Source organism: Protopterus annectens, chromosome 4.part0 (assembly GCF_019279795.1).
Source record: "Protopterus annectens isolate FY-2018-M chromosome 4.part0, PAN1.0, whole genome shotgun sequence".
NCBI classification, from domain to species: Eukaryota; Metazoa; Chordata; order Ceratodontiformes; family Protopteridae; genus Protopterus; species Protopterus annectens.
This window is the reverse complement of record NC_056733.1, coordinates 977,701,957-977,723,951: the sequence shown is the minus strand read 5'-3', so window position 1 is coordinate 977,723,951 and position 21,995 is coordinate 977,701,957.

Here is a 21,995-nt window from a genome sequence, read left to right as displayed (position 1 = left end):
ATGCTGTGCGTGGTGAGTCCCAGTTCTGTCAAAATGCTGCACCTGGTGAGTCCCAGTTCTGCCAACATGCTGTGTGCATGATGAGTCCCAGTTCTGTCAACATGCTGTGCATGGTGAGTCCCAGTTCTGTCAACATGCTGTGCATGGTGAGTCCCAGTTCTTTCAACATGCTGTGCACAGTGAATCCCAGGTCTGTCAACATGCTGTGCACAGTGAGTCCCAGTTCTGTCAACACGCTGTGTTTGGTGGATCCCAGTTCTGTTAACATGCTGTGCGTGGTGACTCCCAGTTCTGTCAACGTGCTGTGCATGGAGAGTCCCAGTTCTCTCAATATGCCATGCATGGTGAGTCCCAGTTCTGTCAACATGCTGTTCACAGTGAGTCCCAGTTCTATCAACATGCTTTGCACGGTGAGTCCCAGTTCTGTCAGCATGCTCTGCATGGTGACTCCCAGTTCTGCCAACATGCTGTGTACGGTGAGTCCCAGTTCTGTCAACATGCTGTGTATGGTGAGTACCAGTTCTGTCCACATGCTGTGCACGGTGTGTCCCAGTTCTGTCAACATGCTGTGCACAGTGATTCCCAGTTTTGTCAACATGCTGTTCACGGTGAGTCCCAGTTCTGGCTACATGCTGTGCATGGTGAGTCCCAGTTCTGTCAACATGCTGTGCACAGTGAGTCCCAGTTCTTTCAACATGCTGTGCATGGTGAATCCCAGTTCTGTCAACGTGCTATTCATGGTCAGTCCCAGTTCTTTCAACATGGTGTGCGTGGTGAGTCCCAGTTCTGTCTACATGCTGTGCATGGTGATTCCCTGTTCTGTCAGCATGCTGTAGTTACTGAGTACAAGCAGGATGCACATAATATTATGTCGCACATTTCTGGTGCTGGAGTTCATACGAGTTGGAGGGGTTTAGTACAGCTTGATTAGTTTTATATAAACTGATAAATTCTGTGGTACCAAGAGGAAGCAACAGTATTCCAAACTCAAAATTTATTAAAACAGGTTTAGAGCTTTCTTTCAGTACATCACATGAAACGTCCTCAGAACTAAGTCTGTTATTAATGATACTTCTTTTATACATGATTAAAATCACATGATACAATGTTAGAACCAACCTACTAATTAAAACTGATTATGAAGTGAAATTAAATACAAAGATAAAAATAAAAATAACAATAAGCTATGTAGCATCATAGTATTTCAACTTCAAAACAGAACTGAATCATTCAAATCTGGAAAACAAATCTCATTAACTAAAATGTGCCATTTTAATTCATATTTATTAAGATGTTCTTCTCTAACAAACCGTGGCATTTTTTAGGCTTAATAAGTAAACTGCAGTTTGATGAAAATGTAATTTTTGTCACTGCTGATGTAAATAATTTGTATTCAGTAATACCACATTTGCTGGGCCTACAATGGTTGGAAGAGCAATTAGCATAAATGGACAGAGATTAAATGTGTGTGGTAGTAACCCTGATGGAGTTGGTATTAAAAAACAACTTGATATATTTTGACAAGCAATATTTTAGACAAGATACGGGAGTAGCTATGGGTGCTGCCTGCGCCCCAGCTTTTGCAAATTTGATCATGGCCTACGAGGAGGAAAACTATTTATTTTAAAGTGTATTTAGTAACTCCTGGCCAGGTTACATACAGGTTTTGAATGACATTTTTATTTTGTGGAGTCACTACTGATAAATTAACGAAATGTTTGGACTTCATCAATAATACTGTGGAATTTCTGATGTTTAATTATTCAATTCAAACTGAAAGTGTCAATTATTTAGATTTGGAAATAAGAAAAGATAGAGTATTTATAGAAAATCTACTTTTTCTAACAATTACCTCCACTTTCATAGTTGGAATCCTACATACCGGAAAAAGGCTGTAGTAAAAGGGCAGCTAGTAAGGTTGGCAAGAATGGTGTCGGATTTAGATACCTTTCTTGTATAGTGTGATGTATTGTTGGGTACGTTTTCTAGGAGACGGTACCCTCAAGAATTTTTAACGGAAATTAGGTATGAAGTAGTGTTCAAGAGAACACATGGTATTTATTGTACTATACTGAGTGCAAACAGTGATGTATATAGTATGGATGAAAACCACACTAGAACTTTAAAGGTTAATCGTAATATAGCATTTATTTCAACATTCAGATTGGATAGTAAAGCCATAGGTGACCGTTTGATAAAGAACTGGGAGATCTTTCAAGTAGATAATCCGATTCTGAAGAAAGTAGGTCTCTAAACCCATGCTATTTTATAGAAAAGACACATCATTCAAAATGTTTTTGGAGAGTTCTGGAAAAATCAATCAGTTAGTAACAGAGAGGACCTAGGAATGTTTAAATGTGGTCACTGTACACAATGCAAAAACATTCTGGTAACTAGTAGTGTCGTAATTAGAAATAAAGAATATTTTGTCACAGAGCATTATTGTTGTGAGTCAAAATGTGGTGTATGGAGCTTTGTGTTCTAAGTGTCCTGCTTTTTACATAAGGAAAACTCAGAGGATGCTTAAGAATCGAATTTATGGACACATGCAATATATAAAATTGAAGAACACAAATGCCCTTTTCAGACACACAAAGAAAATAAGGAACACAATTTTGCTTTTGTAGTTATGGAGCAGCTAACAAAAGACAAAAGTTTTTTTTTTATCGAAGAACATCTTAATACATGGGAATTAATGTGGCAAAGTTTAGTTAATTCAATGTGTTTTCCAGGTTTGAATGATTCAATGGCTATTAATTCTGTTTTGAAGTTGAAATACTATGATGCTACATAGTTTATTGTTATTTTTATATTTGTGTATGGTTTCACTTTGTAATCAGTTTTAAATGGTAGGGTGGGTCTAACACTGTATCATGCAATTTTAATCATGTATAAAAGAAGTGTCATTAATAACGGATTAATTTCTGAGGAAGTTCCATGAGATGTTCTGAAAGAAAGCGCTAAACTTGTTTTCATAATTTTTGAGTTTGGAATACTGTTGCTCCTCCTGGTACCACGAAATTCATCAGTTTGTGTTTGGTGTGTTTCTGTGGAGTATTCAATTTTACCAGTTTTATATAAGGCCAACAATCTGCGTACTGTAGGTGTAAACTGGAAGGGGCAAAAATGAATCAGCGACACATGACATGTTTTTACATATCCTGACATTTCTAAAGGAATAGAAATGAATATATATATATATATATATATATATATATATATATATATATATATATATATATATATATAAATAAATTTATATTCCTTGAGAAATGTCTTCATATGAAAAAAGCTTAAAAGACTGCTTAAACCGACAGGTAAGAAGTAACAATATCCTTTAAAACATCCATTCTTTACTACATAATTTATGTATATACTGAATCTCTTCTACGTCGACATGAAGATACAAGTAAGTATTACATCATCAAATGAACATAAAAATAACAGCATTGGCATTCTATTTACACTTTTTAATGTGTGACTCTCATTTTTCTGTTGGACCCAGTCATTATGTATATACATAGCGTTATCTGGCAGTGAGAGCATTTTAATGTATTACTAGCTGAAACAACAAACAGCTTTGGGAGATTGTCATGTTTTACTGTTACAATCGAGAGGGTCAGACTGTGTTTCCCAATTCCTTCTGTGTAGCTGCAACATGCTAAAAAGATTCACTTACTTATGTGCTAATTGTCCTCCTGACTGATACATGTCATGCCTACAGACTGTTTTCACAACCAAAAAGGTCTACGGTGATAAAACATTTGACTGCAAGTGTAATTTAGAGTTGAAAGTGTAAGATGGAAAATCCAGATTCAAATCTACTTTAAGATTTGTTAGCTAAGCGTAAATGAAGAGCTCTAGCACCCTTAGCATCCCCTCTCTGTTTATGTGTTACATAACATCCAATCAGCCCAACAAAAACTTTCATTTTTAAATACTTCTTTTTTTGTTCTGCTAGAGCAATCTATGGCTTCATAGCAGTTTACTACTCCCAGATTTGTAGCGGTTGTTCATTTTGTTCTGCTTTATACAATGTTATCTTTATTTATCTCACTTTTTTGGGTGTTACCATTACACAGTGCAGGACCGATGCTTCCTCTTACTTTGCTATATTATGCATCACAAAAGTGGAAGTAAGTGCCTTTGTAGTTCACAGAGTGCTGCTGTTATGCTCTGATGTAAGGAGGACACTTAACACAGTTTGTTATGCATTAGTCTTGTGCTGGAACATCAACAGCAAACAACACGGAACAGAGAAACATCATCACAGAAAACAGCACGGAACAAAGAAACACTGTCACAAGAAACAGCACATAGCAAAACATCATCACAGCAAACAGAATGGAACAGAGAAACATTGTCACGACAAACAGCACAGAACAGAGAAACATCATCACAGCAAAAAGCACGGAACAGAGAAACACTGTCACAACAAACAGCACAAACCAAAGAAACATTGTCAGAACAAACAGCACAGAGCAGAGAAACATCATCACAGCAAAAAGCATGGAACTGAGAAACACTGTCACAACAAACAGCACAAACCAGAGAAACATTGTCAGAACAAACAGCACAGAACAGAGAAACATCATCACAGCAAAAAGCATGGAACAGAGACACACTGTCACAACAAACAGCACAGAACAGAGAAACATTGTCACAACAAACAACACCGAACAGAGAAATATTATCATGCAAAAAGCATGGAACAGAGGAACATTGTCATAGCAAACAGCATGGGAAAGAGAAACATTATCATAATAAACAGCACAGAACAGGTAAACACTGTCAGAGCAAACAGCACAAAACAAACATCATCACAGCAGACAGCACAGAACAGAGAAACATTGCCACAACAAACAACCCAGAACAGAGAAACATCATCACAGCAAAAAGCACAGAACAGAGAAACACTGTCACAACAAACATCACCAAACAGAGAAACATTGACACAACAAACAGGACAGAACAGAAAAACATTATCACAGCTAACAGCATGGGACAGAGAAACATTATCATATCATACATCATGCATGTTGTGAGAGTGGCCTCATAGATAAGGTGTTTGTCTTACAAACACAAAATGCAGGGTTTGAGTCTCACAAGGGATAATTGGCTAGGCTTAAAATGGCTTGCAAGAGCAGTCAGCCTAGTACTAATCTATGAACCTATTCTATGAACCTATGAACAAACAGCACAGGACAGAGAAACATTATCATAACAAACAGCACAGAACAGAGAAACACGGTCAGAGCAAACAGCACAGAACAGAGAAACATTGTCATAGCAAACAGCAAGTAACAGTCAGAAACATTGTCAGAGAAAACAGCACAGAACAGAGAAACATTGTCATAGCAAACAGCATGGAACAGAGAAACATTTTCACAGCAAACAGCATGGGACAGAGAAACATTGTCATATCATACATCATGTAAAAAAGTCAGAAATACTGTCACAGTAAACAACACAGAACAGAGAAACATTATCATAGCATACAGTATGTAACAGAGCCAGAAACATTGTCAGAACAAACAGCACAGAACAGAGAAACATTATCATAGCATACAGCATATAGAGTCAGAAACATTGTCACAGCAAACAGCACAAAACAGAGAAATATCATCACAGCAGACAACATGACACAGAGAAACATTTTCACAGCAAACAACACAGAGCAGAGAAATATCATCACAGCAGACAACACAGAACAGAGAAACATTGTCACAGCAAACAGCACAGAATTGAGAAACATTATCACAGCAAACAGCACAGAACAGAGAAACATCATCATGACAAACAGCACATAGAGAAACAATGTCACAACAAACAGCACAGAACAGAGAAACATTAACACAGCAAACAGCACAGAACAGAGAAATATCATCACAACAAACATCACATAACAGAGAAATACTGTCACAACAAACAGCATGGAATAGAGAAACACTGTCACAAACGGCCCAGAGCAGAGAAACTGTGTACCACTCCTTTACTGTCTTATGAATAAAAAGTCCCATTCAGCATACAATCTTATGTGGAAAGACATATTTGAGCTATTGTCTGAGTTTAACCTGCTACTAAGTGCATCATTTATATTGTGTGATTTTGAGCCTGCAGCTATACAAAGTGTGCATCGGAATGTAAATGGTATGCTGTGTAAGGGGTGTTTTTTCCACTTTGGTAGAAATGTTTGGAGAAAGGTGCAAAATTTAGGGCTCTCATCGCGTTATAACTCAGACATTCACTTTCAGCATAATGTTAAACATCTAGTTGCATTGGCGTTTCTTCCAGCGGAGAAAGTTTTGGAAACCTTTAACTTATTAAAGGAAGTGTTCCCTGTGGAAGGAAATCTGTTACTTAAATACTTTATGGAATGGTAGTTGTTGGGTAAACCTAGAGTTCTGAGAACTAGGATGTCAACAGAAATGAGATTTCCACCTCTTTTTCCAGTAAGTTTCTGGAATATATCTGTGTTGAATGAGTTGAATTTGCCCAGAACGCAGAATGCAATTGAAGCATGCCACAGGGAGCTATGCTGTATAGCAGGGAAGCACTTCTTTGATGTTGTCAGCATTCTACAGAGTATATGTCGTGAGCAAGACAGAGTTGATGAGGTTCACTGTAGGATGTTGCCTGGTTGTTCTCCTACCCTGAAGAAGAAGAAGCAAATATGAAGAGAGGAACGTTTTGAAATCATAATGGAAAAGAAAGAAGAATACACAAGCTTGCAATTCATTAAAGCTATAGCTCAATTATTGAAGATTTAAATGAAGTTAATTTCGTTAATGCGGGGATTCTGTGACAAAAACAGATGTTAATTTGAGCTGGGATTAGGTAATGTTTACGTTATTTGTTGTCACTGGGTGTTTCTGCACTTTCTGCCATTATTGTATTTTCGGTGTTTTCCTAGATTCGGTCATTTGCGTTTTCATGATTTCATGACTTCGTGCATTAGTGAGAATTATTTAGCCGTTCGGTATTTAGTGAAGTCGAGTATATGTCCTAGACCCATATATATATATATATATATATATATATATATATATATATATATATATATATTTATATATACACACACACACATACACAAATATAAATAAATAAATACATATATGCATACATACAAATAATGCAGGCAAGGAAAGTACCTTATACTGAAATTTCAGGTATGGCTGAAAAATGGCCTAGCTATGATCAGCCCACCCCACTTGAACTCAATAATCACTTCAGAAGAATGTATAATTAATCAATAACCGATGATGTGGTGTGGTATATTGAAGATTTATCCACAGTTGGTGTGGTTTAATCACGAGGGTGAAGCCCGACTGATTAAATAATGTCAACCGTGGGTAAATTTTAATATACCACAACCACGGAGTTGGTTATTGCTATTATACAATGACATTATTTAAGAAAAAAAAATACTTACTTTTTTAAAATAATGTCTTTGTGTAACGGTGCATTACTGTTCTTCCGCTGGTTGTGGTACACTGCTTCCTTGTTTTGATTTAGTGAGCATGTGTATGGGACTTGCATCCCATGTATACCCAGTAAATCAATGCTTTGAAACCGAAGCAATGGAGAAAAGAAAGTCTCTGTTGCTCCATTTTTTTTTCTTTTTTTCTTTTTTATTTGTTAAAAAAAATGTTTTTAGCACTTTATACCAACGGAAAAAAGTCCGGGTGACTGGACCTTTTTCTGTTTGTATATTGTGGGATTTACAACGAGCACGCTGGCCAATCAGCATGCATGTTTTGGAATATTAATGGGGGGGTCATTGTATAATTAAATGTAGATGACACTAACCACTGAACAGGTACAAGAGTATAAGCTGTTAATCAGATGATTTCTCTGGTACAAGGTTTGATTCCCTGAATCTTCATTTGCTTACTACGTGCCCTGGAGCAGGTCATTTACCCAGCAGTGCCCTGGATCAAGTCATTTACCCAGCAGTGCCCTGGATCAAGTCATTTACCCAGCAGTGCCCTGGATCAAGTCATTTACCCAGCAGTGCCCTGGATCAAGTAATTTACCCAGCAGTGCCCTGGATCAAGTCATTTACCCAGCAGTGCCCTGGATCAAGTCATTTACCCAGTAGTGCTTTGAAGAAGTTGGTATAAACGTCTGAGTGGGCCCCTGGAATGTATGTCTAGAAATGACCTCTGAACCACATTTCCACAGCAATCATATTTACATATGATTTTTTTCCCTGAAGAACCATCTACCCATCCCCAATCTAATGCAGGGATGCAGACGGCTTTGTCCCTTTGGTTCTTAGGTTAATACTAGGCTGCTGGTTCCCAAGACTATTAGAAGCCCAGCCACAAAACTCTGTATCATAAGTACCCACTGACACAATTTATACCTAGCGCCAACCCTTTAAATGATACTTAAGAGGCCAGACCTAGGATGTATTTATGATTACTCATCCATTTGTTGAGATTACACTTCAAGGGGGTCAGCGAGATACTTTGCTTTTTATCCTAAAAAAGTCTGTTCCATAAAAGAGGAATTCTCTGGGATATAGATCTAGCTTGCTTGCTGCAGGTCCTGTTAATGTTTTGGTGAAAGTTATAATCCCATGAGCAGGTGTTTAAAGTCTGTTATTAGTTTTGTAGACGTGCAGGAGTTTGCATAGGACTGGATCATTCAAGGTTCTATAAGTCAAACAGAAGTCACCTTTCAAGAGTCTGTAGGAAAGAGAAAAGAGAGAGCACTTTAGGGCGCTCTATGGGGCCCAATTAACACATGCCCATGATTATCTTAGTGACAAAGTGCTGCAATCTCTCAAGCTGGGGCACATTGTTAGACAGGTACCAAATACCAGTGTACCAAAGGGGCTGTTATACTGTATAACTGCCCGATGAGGGGTGAGTAAAGAGATACTTCCTTAGATCTGAGGGAAATACCCCAGAGATTAGCTTGGCTAAGTAAAAGGATTTCCTAACAACAGTGGCCACATGGTGGTCAAAGTACAGTTCCTGGTCAGTGACACTGCCCAGATCACTAATGGCTAATTCACCTTTCAGAGGAGTGTTTCAAAACTCATTTACATGGGATGATGTTTCCAGAAATGTAGCAGAACCAAAAAAGGCTGCTCTTATAATTTTAGTGCTAACTTCGTGGACACGGCCTCACTCCTAGCCATTTTATCACAGACTGCTGACATACTATATGTATTTATATTATGGCCCTCCAGGGAAAGTTGCATAAGTTTCTGCTGCTATTCCGAGACAGCAACTAAAACTTTTTTTTACTAATATATATTACTACTTTGTGAGACACTGAGCTCCAACATAAATAAAATATATATTCTTGCTAGGGCATAATAATATCCTGTCTTCTTTTCAATGTCTTTCTTGCTGTATGTTTCCTTATCTCGGTTTCATGCTGTTTCATTTCTTTATACAAAATTAAAAATGTCTGATTATTTCTGTGATATTAGAGGGTACAAAACACTTGTTTACACAATTCTGCATCACCAAAGGACTAATCTATAATACAGTGTAATGAAACTTTTTATATGTACTTATGATGTCACCATTGGTAAATTCATTCAGCCAAAGTAAAAAAAAAGGCTAGATTATTTAAAATCAATGCATATGTATCAGGTGGCTGTAAAACTGCAGCTGATTTTAACAGACTCCACAAAACATTAATAAAAGAAATTCACTTTTAAGGATTACATGCAAAATACGCAAAGCAATATTTGTTGTCTCACACAAGGGATTTGTTTGGTGGAACTGAAATATTTGTCATGTTAGGTGAATCGATGGTCTACATTTTTTAACTTACGAAGCCAGGTGAGACAGATGCTTCTGTATCTAAGCTCTTATTTGGACTGGTTAAAGACTACAGGTTAATTTTTAATAGTGTGAAGATAAAAAATTAAGATTGTACATGGGTTTCTTTGCTGCTACCTTTAAATTCCATCAATAGCTTTCCTGGAACCGAATGAACTAAATCTATTGGGTCTGGGAGTCTGACAAGCATTTCTTTATTGCAGCTGACTTCTCACTTCTCATTATTTGTAAAAGCATTTAGTTGGCACAGTCAATAGACATCCATCTTCCTTTAGCTTTGGAAACCGATGTTGCTTTCTACTAAATGAAACACTGTCTGTTAGTCGTATTTAATCAATGTGGACACGCAAGTCATGAATGCAGCTGTGCTCAGATAATGTTTCTTTTGATATTCTCATGGACATCTGTCAGCAGAGGAGCGTGTGCACATAAAATATTTACATAATATATAATCTTCACGCACTCTGCTGCTTTATGAGGACATTATTATCACATGACATGGGAAATTGGCTAGTTTATACTGCTCATGTCCACTTGAACACAATTTTAAAATATAGAAATGTGTAACTCATAATGCCTTTCCTGTGAAGAAGGCATTTTTATTAGTTTTTCAGTCAGATACTTTGAATCGGCTCAAGTGATAGGACGACAGATCCCTATTATTTTATTGTGCTCTTTTTACACCATTTAAATGGGAGCACAACCTGCTGTGTTACTTTGATCTTGTTAAGAAGTATTTTATATAACGAATGAACAACAGAGTATACAGAATAAAGAGCTCAGAGGTTTTGGGGGACTTCTATGCCTTTTCTGAGCACAATATTTCATTAAACATCCATTTACACTTTCATAACATCTCATTTCCTTTTGAACTGTGAAGGTCACTCGTATAAAGGAATATACAATCAGCTGCAACTGGATATATGTCTTGAGGTTTAAATGTCTTGTAATAAAAACATTAATTAAGTCATTTCTTTGTCTGCAGGATGTTTGCCATCACCTATCTCCACCTCATCAGCAGTGTCAGTGGCGCAACAGATAGCAGACTAACCTTTGGTGCAGAAAGTTGTGGGTTCTATTCCCAAACCAGGTAAATTGATTGCTGACAGTGCAGTGCAGCATATTGGGGGTGTTGCACTCCTGAGTGTGTTATTCTTCAGATGAAGCATTAAGCCAAGCCTCATCTGCTTGAGGTGGTGGTATCCCACAGTACATTTCGAAAAGATTAGGGGAAGTTGCCTGATGTCCTGGCCAAATTTCCCCTAGTAGTATTAATTCCACCTTGGGTCCACAGGTCTCTCCTGTAAAAAGACTACTAGCCTAGTAGGACTAACCTGATAAAAAAGGATAAATAAATAAATACATTACAAAGACGTGTCTGGAGTGTTTCTCCATGGGCCTCTGCTGAAAATTGGCTTCGTACCAAGTCGGACTTTCCCGGTAAACAAATCTTAAATAAATAAATCACAAGGTATATGTTCATCACTTATGGCCCTGTAGGAGATGAAACAAAGACATGACTGAAGATGAACTCCTACCAGGTAACCAAGCACAGAATGAGCTGTTGAACTCCTACCAGGTAACCAAGCACAGAATGAGCTGTTGAACTCTTTACCAGGTAACCAAGCATAGTATGAGCTGGTGAACTCCTACCAGGTAACCAAGCACAGAATGAGCTGTTGAACTCTTTACCAGTAAACAAGCATAGTATGAGCTGGTGAACTCTTGCTTGATTTGGAGTTTCTGCACAAACAGTTTTGCTGCTTCTAAAACCATTTGTGGCACATGAGATGTTCACGTCCTGTTCTGCCTGCCCTCAGCTGCTTCCATAATTACCTAGGTTATACAGTGTGATTGTTACAAGCCATAAAATGTTCCGGCACCTATTGCCTCCCAACAAAAAAGCAAAGGTCTGACTGTTATCTCACCCTAACAGTTTCTGTTATAAAATGGACCACACACTGATTTCATAAACAGTAGAGCTATTATCATACCTGCATACCTGTAACAAAATTTTATTTACTTATTTATTTAAGTTTGATGACCGGGGAAGTCCACTGGACCAAGAAGAGCTCGTTTTCAGTGAAGGCCTGGGGGAGAAAAGCTCCACAATAATTGCAAGTTACATTTCACATGTTACAAAAGGACATAGTTCATACAGCTAATTAAACATTTACAGAAAAACTCCAGGATATTTGCAATTGGCTTGTCACAATGTTACAAAAATGAAATACATAATTCAATACAGAAATTTCAGCATTTACATAAAGTGAATATTTTTGTTATAAACTCAATTGTAGGTTTAACATTTCAAAATATATAGCTACTAGCCATTAGTAGGTTAGGAAAATATCATGCATGGAGAGGGTAATACAATATTTGAGACTGGAGAGTATAGTACAATAGATATTAGAGACAAAATTAGTTTTTGGTAGGGGAGGGATTGTTTTGGGTGGGATGAAGTAATAGTAGAGGTAGTTGGATGAGTCAGTGCAAGGTGGAATGAGGGGGGGGGGTTTAAGCTGGAGCGTGGCAAGGGCATTCCCATTTGGAAGAAAGATGAGAGAGTAGTTGAGATTTGAAATTTGTATGGTTAGGTAGGTTGCGTAGGTGTGTGGGGAGAGAGTTCCACTGTTTAGCTAAGGAGTGGGACAGCAGTAGATGGCCAAGAGGTTGTGCAGGTTTGTGGACTTGAAGGAGATTTTGGTTTTTGGATCTGAGTGAGCGGTTGGGATAGTAAGGTTTTAAGGAAGTAGCGAGAGCTGGGCAGTTGGCAGGTTTAAAGATGAGCTTGTGGGCAATGGTGAGTTGTAGGTAACTGAGGAAGCTGGGTAGTTTAACCAGTTGATGGTAAGAAGGGAGTGGCAATGGTGGGATGAGTTTTTTGAATTGGTTGCAAATTTGGAGATCTTGTGGTAGCAGGATTCAAGTTTGGACCGAAGGCCAAGATGGAGATTGGTGAAAAGAGGGGCACCATACATAAGGTAGGGGAGTACGATGGTGGCTGCAAGAGTTTGATGGGTAGAGGGGCTTAGGAAGCGGTTGTGCCTGTAGAGGAGACCTAACGTTTGGTGGATTTTCTTGATTGAGGAGTGGATGTGGGTGTCAAATGTTAGTTCTTCATCAATAATGATGCCAAGAAGCTTGGTGTTGGGAACAATTTCAAGGAGGGTGTTGTTTTGGCTCTGTATGGTGAATGTGGATTTGTCAATGGAGTTTTTGGTAGGGGGAAAACATTAGTTTGGTTTTATTTGTATTTAGTGCCAGATGGTTAGACTGCATCCAGGTTTCTGTTTTGGAGAAGGCTAGTTGGGTTTTTGCTCAGAGGGGGAGAAGGCTGAGCAGATAAGTGTTGAGACATCTGCATATTGGATGATAGATGAGTCTGGGATGGATTGGTGAAAGTTGTTAATGAATAGGTTGAAGAGAAGAGGACTAAGAATAGAACCTTGTTGGGAGACCTCTGGGTGTGGGAAGGAAAGGGGAGGTTGAAGGTTTCCATTGGACAGCTTGTTGGCAGTTGGACAAGTAGCTGGAAAACCAGGCAATGGTGGTGGGAGAGAGGTGTAGGGTGGAGAGTTGGGATATAAGTAGGGTGTGTGAAATGGTGTCAAAGGAGGGGGTGGGAAGGAGGCTGATAGTTTAGCTATGCAGTCTATGAAGAATAAGTTGAACTGGCTGGCTGTTACAAGGTTGGAGAGGCTGGGGTCTGGGCAGGGGTTTTCTTTGTTGCCAGGATGCAGCATTGATGAGATGGCGTCCCAGGATTTTGGGGGATTTGTTGAGTGCAAGGACTGGAGTATGGAGTAGTGGGCTTTGCAGTCTTTAATTATTAGTTTTTTTGTGGAGTTTCGTAGTTGCTTATACTCTAGGAGGGTGTTAGGGTTTTTATGTTTTTGATATTGTTTCCATTTTTTGTCCCTTTGGTGCAAGGCAATTTTAGTATCTTTTGATAACCATGGGCAAGGATTGGTTATGATGCATTTGTTTTGGGGGGGGGCTTGCTGATTGAGAAGGGTTAGGAATGAGTGGTTAAAGTAGGAAACAGCATCATCTAGAGGAAGGGTTTTTAGAGGAGACGAGTCAGTATGCTTTAAGCATTCGAAGAAAGTTAGAGGGTTGAAAGAGGAGAGGTTGTGCGTTTGGATGTAGTGGTGTTGTTTATGCAGTGGAGATGGGAGATGGGCAGTGAAGGCTGGTAGGTGATCACTGAGAGGATCAGGTAATGTTCTGGCTTTGGTGATAAGGTTTGGGTGAGTTGTTATGATCCAGTCAATGATGATAACATAGGTACCATCTTTATTTGGTCTGGTTGGAGATTGTATTAGTTGGGAGAAGTTGTACAGGTTGATTGTGTGGGACAGGGCTTCAGAGTTAATAGTATTCCAGTTGATGTTGGTATCACCGTGTATAGAGGTTTAATTTTTTTATATTGGAGAAGAACCAGGACAGGATGTTTTCAAGAGTTTTCATATTATCCAGACTATACTAAATCAATGAAAATCCATTACATCGAATACCAAAACAGCGACACGTGTTACTCGAACCGTGAAAGTACCGAATGCACTAAACTGCGAAATTTAAAATATCGAATGTTCATAGTCGGCCAACCCCATCACCTGCTACATACTACCTACCCAAACAAAATAAATAAACCACATACATACACTAACCAAACCCTACTCCTAACCCTAAAGTAAAGCACCAAAACTCCACTTCTAACCTTACACTAAACCCCACATGTACAACTATCTATGAACTATCCTTAACCCCTCCCTAACCCTAAGGTCCGTAACTACCGCACACTTCCCCTATGGAGATATACCCAAACAAAATAAATAATACACATAAATACATTTAACAAAACCTTACTTCTAACACTACACTAAATCTTACACACATTACCTATCTATGCACTTACCTTAACCCACACCCTAACCCTAAGATCTGTAACTATCGCACACTTACCTTACAGAGCTATACCGCAGATGGGCCAACCAAAACACTTTGACATTTCAAATTTCGTGGTTTTGCATGTTTGACGATTACGTATTTTGAGCAATACGTGTCGATGATTTCGTATTCACGTAAACATAATTTCGACAATCTAATAGGAACCCGATATTATCACCAAGGGGACTATAGAGGGCAGCGATATATATGGACTTGTGGTTGTTTATTTTTAGTAAACCTATTATAATTTCTGCATTGGCAAAAGTTGGTATTTTATTGGAGTAAGGAGTTATGATATGGGAGGTGGGGTAGATTATTGTTACTCCACCTCCTTTTTTGTGGGCTCTGTCATTGCAAATGATTTGGAAACCTGGTGGTAGGATTTTGTTATCTTTTATATAGGTTTTCAGCCAGGTTTCAGAAACGGCAGTAATGTTGGGGCAGTTATGGGATAGACAAGCATGGAGGTTAGGGATTTTGTTTTTTAGGCTTTGTGCATTAAGTGTTGCAAGGCGAATGGACTATGAGTTTGTGGGTTCATAGGTTCATAGGTTGGTACTAGGCTATTGGCCCTAGGGCCTATACAAGCCTAGCCATAACAATTCCCTGGCTAGTTCTTCCCGCAGTATTTATTTCCCTGGATCCCTGTCTAGCAGGGCAGCTGACGTGATCCCCGGGGAGAATTTCCTATCTCCCATCCAATCATCAAGGTTCCTTTTGAAGAAGGCCAAAGAGGCGCTGTGCTTGACATGTATAGGCAGTCTATTCCAGAGTCTGGGGAGTCTCTTGGTCAGGAACCTATCCCTCCAGCATGTTTTGTTCATTGTGATGACAAGGTTTAGATCCCTGGAGTGTGTGTGTCTCTGAGGGATTAGGATTTCTTTAAGTGTAGCATGTCCAACAGCTTTGGGTTTGACATGGCCTTTTATGTTAAGCAGAGATTGCCTCTGAGTAGATGATATGTGACAGGGTATAGATAGAGTTTTTTTTTTTCAGATGGTCAGCATAGGGCATGTGCTTTAGGCCTGTGATTCTTTTAGTGAGGTATTTCTGCTGCCTTTCCAGTTGTTGCAGCTGTCTTGAGAGGTACATACCAAACGGGGCATTGTATTCTATAATGGGTCTAATGAGGGATAAGTACAGTGTGACAATGACCTCCATTTTTCTGGATGAAAAGCTCTTAGTGATAAGGTGCACCAAATAGAAGGATTCCCTGACTGTTGTGGTGATGTGGTTATCATTGGTGAGACTACTGTCCACCTGTGTCCCTAAGTCTCTTATCACACTTTCGGTGCTTAATGTACTGCCACCTATGTGGTAATTCATGGGTACATGTTTTTTCCCAAAGGGGATAACTATACATTTCTTGGCATTCGGCTTGAGCCAATGGCTCTGACACCAAGCATCTGTTTCTGTAAGACCCTTTTGTAGGATATCCACATCATTTGGGGATTCAGTAATGGCTCCCAGTTTGCAGTCTGCAGGATTTGGTGAGACTGATGTTGGGGTGGATGTCCCTGGCTAGTGAGAGAGAGATATGGTGGAGTAGAAGAGTGAGGCAGTGTGTTGGGCAAGGGTAGCTTGGGTTGTGTGATAGTAGTGATTTTCTGGTACCACATTTAAGAGAGGAGTACAGGGGGGGTTAGGTTGGAAGCAGTTTTGGTTTGAAGAAATAGATTGGGTTAGAGGTAAAGAGTTCATGTGAGATGGATGAGTAGGATAGAAAGTGAGGTTGATGATAAGATGTACTGGAGTGTGTGTGAGAGTTATGACGAGGGTTGGGAAAAAGTGTGAGATAGGTAAGAGAAGAGAGAGAGAGATTAGTAGGACAAATGGGGTTATAGGGAGAGATATGTTGAACATTGTAGGAGGGGTGGATGTTTGGGGTGATGTTGATCTACAGGTGGGTGGGGTTTGGCTTAGGTGTGTTGTGATTGGAGAGGTGTTGGGTGGGGAGGAGTCAGGGGATGTATAAAAGTACAGGTAGGGGGGTGGGATTTTGGATTTTGAGGCCGGGTAGGGGAGCGGAGTGAGCCCGAAGGGTGAACGGAGCAGTTACACCTTCCGGGAGGAGCAGCAGTCGCCAAACAGAAAACAAGCAGTGAGAAGGTTAGCAACTACAGAAATAGGGCAGCCTATCATTTTGGTTTGAATGTTACCTTTCTGTTTGTTTTTATTACTTATGCACCAATGGGGAGCTGCAGTTCACTGAGAAGTAGAAAGATAATGTAGTTATGCCAGGGGTTTTAGAAAGGGACACGCAGTAAGTGCACAATACTGAGGGATGCCCGTGGGACAGACAGAAACAGAGTGTAGTCATGGGTTTTAGAAAGGGACATGCAGTAAGTGCACACTACTAAGGGATGCCCATGGAACAGACAGAAACAGAGTGCAGTCAGAGGTTTTAGAAAGGGACATACAGTAAGCGCACACTACTGAGGGATGCCCGTGGGACAGACAGAAACAGAGTGTAGTCAGGGGATTTAGAAAGGGACATGCAGTAAGTGCACACTACTGAGGGATGCCCGTGGGACAGACAGAAACAGAGTGTAGTCAGGCAGAGGTTTTTAGTACTTAAAGATGGTGCGGAAGCTCAGGGGAGGAATAAGTAAACTCTCAAGAGGAAGAAGGAGGGAACAGACAGGATTGACAAGGCTGAAAATAAGATTATGTGAGGAGAACACTGACTGTATGTCACTTTATATTACTGATAATGCATGAACAGCACTGCTTGATGCTACAGTAGGCTATAGCTTGTCTTAGAGGTCTCTGTATGGGGGAGCTTAATGAGGTAGGACTGAGCAGCAGCTGTGAGTTTGAGTCCCACTACATTATTCTGTGTAATGGATGACTGAGAGCTTGTTAATTAATCAGACCAATGCTGCCAGATTGTACATGCTCATAACTTCAGTCTAGTCAGTGGTCCTCACCTGTTAGGTCGAAATTAATAAAAATATTTATTTCCTTATTGACATTTAATTATTGGGGAAGTCCAACTGGGTAGATGCCCATTTTCAGAGTAGACTCGGGGACAAAAGCTCCAATGAATTACAGAAACATTTTAAGAAAAATAATTTTACAAACTTCAAAGTAATACAAAAAACATCTACAGTTTAAGTAATTATACTAAATGCAGAGGACAGGAAGAAATGGAAACAGATGATCCGCTGTGGTGAGCATTAATGGCAACAGCAAAAAGAAGAAGAAAAAGAAGAGATAATGTCAAAATATTACAACTTATAATGATTTAATATTTAGAGACATCTTAACCATGTGAGAGGAATTAAAGGTAAGTTAGTATAATACAAACAGGAACTGCAATACGAAGGGGGAGAAAAAACATGGTTATGGCATATTTAGAAAGAGAGTCGAGGAGAGAAACTGATTGAAGTCTGGAAGTGAGTGAAGAAGGCAGTGTAAGGAGATGTAAGGTATGAGTAGGTACTTGTGTCCACATTTAAGGATGTAATTTATCCTGTGGTTGAGCAAGAACAGAGACAGATTTTAGCTAAGAAGTCTTTCAGAGTAGTACTGAAGGATGGGAGGGAGGATATTGACCTGATGGACACAGGTAAGGAGTTCCAGGCTTTAACAACCTGGTATGAGTACAAACCATGCCCAGCAGAGTTGGCAAGTTTGTGGACAGTGGGGATTTTTTGTGCATTGGCTCTTAATGACCGAGTGGGAACATAGTTGCATAGAACGGCATTTAATGTCAAACAAACAGATGAATGATGAATCATTTTATAGGTGGTAAGAAGTTGTCTAACGGCATTTAATGTCAGACAAACAGATAAATGATGAATAATTTTATAGGTGGTGAGAAGTTGTCTAACGGCATTTAATGTCAGACAAACAGATGAATGTTGAATCATTTTATAGGTGGTAAGAAGTTGTCTAACGGCATTTAATGTCAGACAAACAGATGAATGATGAATCATTTTATAGGTGGTAAGAAGTTGTCTAACGGCATTTAATGTCAGACAAACAGATGAATGTTGAATCATTCTATAGGTGGTAAGAAGTTGTCTAATGGCATTTACTGTCAGACAAACAGATGAATGTTGAATCATTTTATAGGTGGTAAGAAGTTGTCTAACGGCATTTAATGTCAGACAAACAGATGAATGTTGAATCATTTTATAGGTGGTAAGAAGTTGTCTAACGGCATTTAATGTCAGACAAACAGATGAATGATGAATCATTTTATAGGTGGTAAGAAGTTGTCTAATGGCATTTAATATCAGACAAACAGATGAATGTTGAATCATTTTATAGGTGATAAGAAGTTGTCTAATGGCATTTAATGTCAGACAAACAGATGAATGTTGAATCATTTTATAGGTGGTAACAAGTTGTCTAACGGCATTTAATGTCAGACAAACAGATGAATGTTGAATCATTTTATATGTGGTAACAAGTTGTCTAACGGCATTTAATGTCAAACAGATGAATGTTGAATCATTTTATAGGTGGTAAGAAGTTGTCTAACGGCATTTAATGTGAGACAAACAGATGAATGTTGAATCATTTTATAGGTGGTAAGAAGTTGTCTATGCATTTCTTGCTTGGGTAGTTCTAATCAATTTTGGGGTTTTAGTGTTATACAGTGGTGGGTTCAAAAGTGGGTCTTTGCTGCAAAATATTAGCCACTTAATCATAGTATTGTTCAAGTTTTGCTTTTATATGATTCCTGGAGGTTAGTGAGGATGGGAGTGCCATCAAGTAGTGAGAAGAGATAAGTAGTGCCAACTATAGTTTTAGTTGTGTTGGTGACAATGTCTTGGGCTCTGTAAAGCATCCCTAGTTTTTGGTGGGTTTTTATGCAATTTTATATATGCAGGTCGACCTTAAGATTATTATCCACTGTCAGCCCTACTAATTTGCTATGAGAGATTATTCCATGGTTGTATTGTTAAGAGAGAGGATTTTATTTTTTTTCATGAAAGAGGGATTCCATATTTCTTCACAAGCCTTTGCAATTTGTCATGGAAATTTGGTCAAATCCGTCAAAAGTTGAGCTGGCCTAGTGATATGTAGCGGAGAGTTTGTCTGCACCACTGCTAATGCTGGCTCTGCTCTCTATGTACGACATGTCCATCACAGTACTTGAAGGCCCAGGATGAAACAGCAGAATTGGTATCAGGTCAGGCGTGGGTGGTAGCAGATACATGCTTGGAAAGGACAGCATTCTTCATAAGTGTTGCCCTGTACCGGCAGCTAGAGTATAGAAAATAGAAAGGAGATGGAAATGTGATGTCTATCTGTAGCAGTGGACAAGAAAGAGAGAAACATTTCAGACTGAAAGAAGGATGGGAAGAGAGGCCAGCACAGTGCCAGTTGCAGGCTCCAGCTATACCCAGAAGGTACAGAGGTGCTTTAGAAAGTGTAGCTTCATGACCACACCCTTAAACTAAGAAGGAACTGGGGGAAAATACTTATATAGCAGGAACAATGGAAAATGGGGGCACACTGCATAGCACTGAAAGAACCACGAGTGACGAAGGGCAGGGCAGAGTAATATTATTATGGTATGCTAGAGTCTGGGTATGATGATGCTTCACTCCGTTTTATTTTATTTTTATATTCATTTGTACATTTTATGGAAACGAGCATATTTAAGGCTAGCAGCAGTTCCTTTGAATTTTTTTTTACTTAATTTATTTTTGTTGCTAACCTGAGTAAGTTACTGGGATGGCAAATATTGAATTGGACTACAACCCCAGAGGTGAAGACCGTGGAGGTGAATGTGTGCAACGGAGATTTCAACATCTTAAAGATGCTGTAAATGCTTCCTGCTTCTTTAACCACAAGGCAGCCACTAATGATGGGACTGAAGCGACTGTTGATTCGGAAAGGTTACATACTTTGCTCGATGGGATTGAGAAGGACTTTATGAAACTGAAGCGTTTACAAACGCAACGCATACATTTTCAATATTGCCTAGATGAGAACATTATTCATAGAGGGTTACGTGTGTTCATGATGCCGACTCAAGGTAAGGACTATCCGGAACTGTTGGCTAAATGGCAGCGACTGAACATTGCGTCGGAAATACCTTCAGCTGTTAATAGAATTTTTTATTCCAGAAGAAGAGAAGTTAGTACAAACTATAAATTTTAAACAACGCGAGTTGTTTGATGACTTTCCAATTGATATGGTAAGACCATTACTAGATAACGTGTTAGACTGTATTTCAGCCTTTGAGAGGAAACTGTTACAGCAAAAATGTAATAAAGCTGCAAGGGACATTAAAGATTTTAAATTGGGCCATGTCTTCACTTGGCCTAGACTAACACAAGGACGTACCATTGATGCTAATGTAAATAGTAATAACAACATTTTGAATGCTGGCATTGGTGCTAATAATAGCAATACTTGTGTGAGCAATACTAACAACAATTTTGCTGTTAAAAGTTGCTCAAATTTAAATGATGGTGTCTGTGATAATAATGAAAGTAATGAAAGACCTCCAATTTTAATGAACAGCTTGATTCCACTAGACCAATACAACATAGGGGCTTGAGAAATGAGGAATCAATACATGATACAACAACTGATAATACTAACTGCAATGATTCTACAGATGTTATACACATTATTCACCCTAGTGTAGATTCAAGCAATAATTTATATCCGAATGTACATGTAGTTAAACGTAAACCAATATTGCCTGGAGTGGACTCTGAAGCTGTAGATAGACCTAAGAAAATGAGAACACCAGACAATCTAAGTAATAGTGTAAATACTGAGCTTTCTTTTCCTCTACCGATACGTATAGACAAAGGCCCACAGAGGTCACGTTCGGTGAGTCGAGGAAGGCAGAAGAGGAAGTTCTCAGGGGAGACTTTAACTCATCATACCCTGAAGAAAATTTGGACCAACAAACGTTAGTCCATAATTTATCCAGCCTTGAATTAAGTAGTGAAGACATCCAGCTATTAAATAAGGGCTTGAACTTTATTCCTAAAAGCCATAGTAAGCTGACTGATACAATTATAGATTTAAAGTTATTCTGTAGAAATGTCATGTTGAGATTAATGTATAAAACACCTACTGACAATAAAACATGTAATAATTCCTTTAAGTTTAAGAATTTAAGTGACTATATACCTGTCCATCATCCTTTAATAGAAGCTTATTGTAAATTAACTGAAGATGAATTACACCTATACTATGGAAATAGGCCTGTGAAGAATAGATATAAGAGAATGGGCAATCTTACTTATAAAGAAA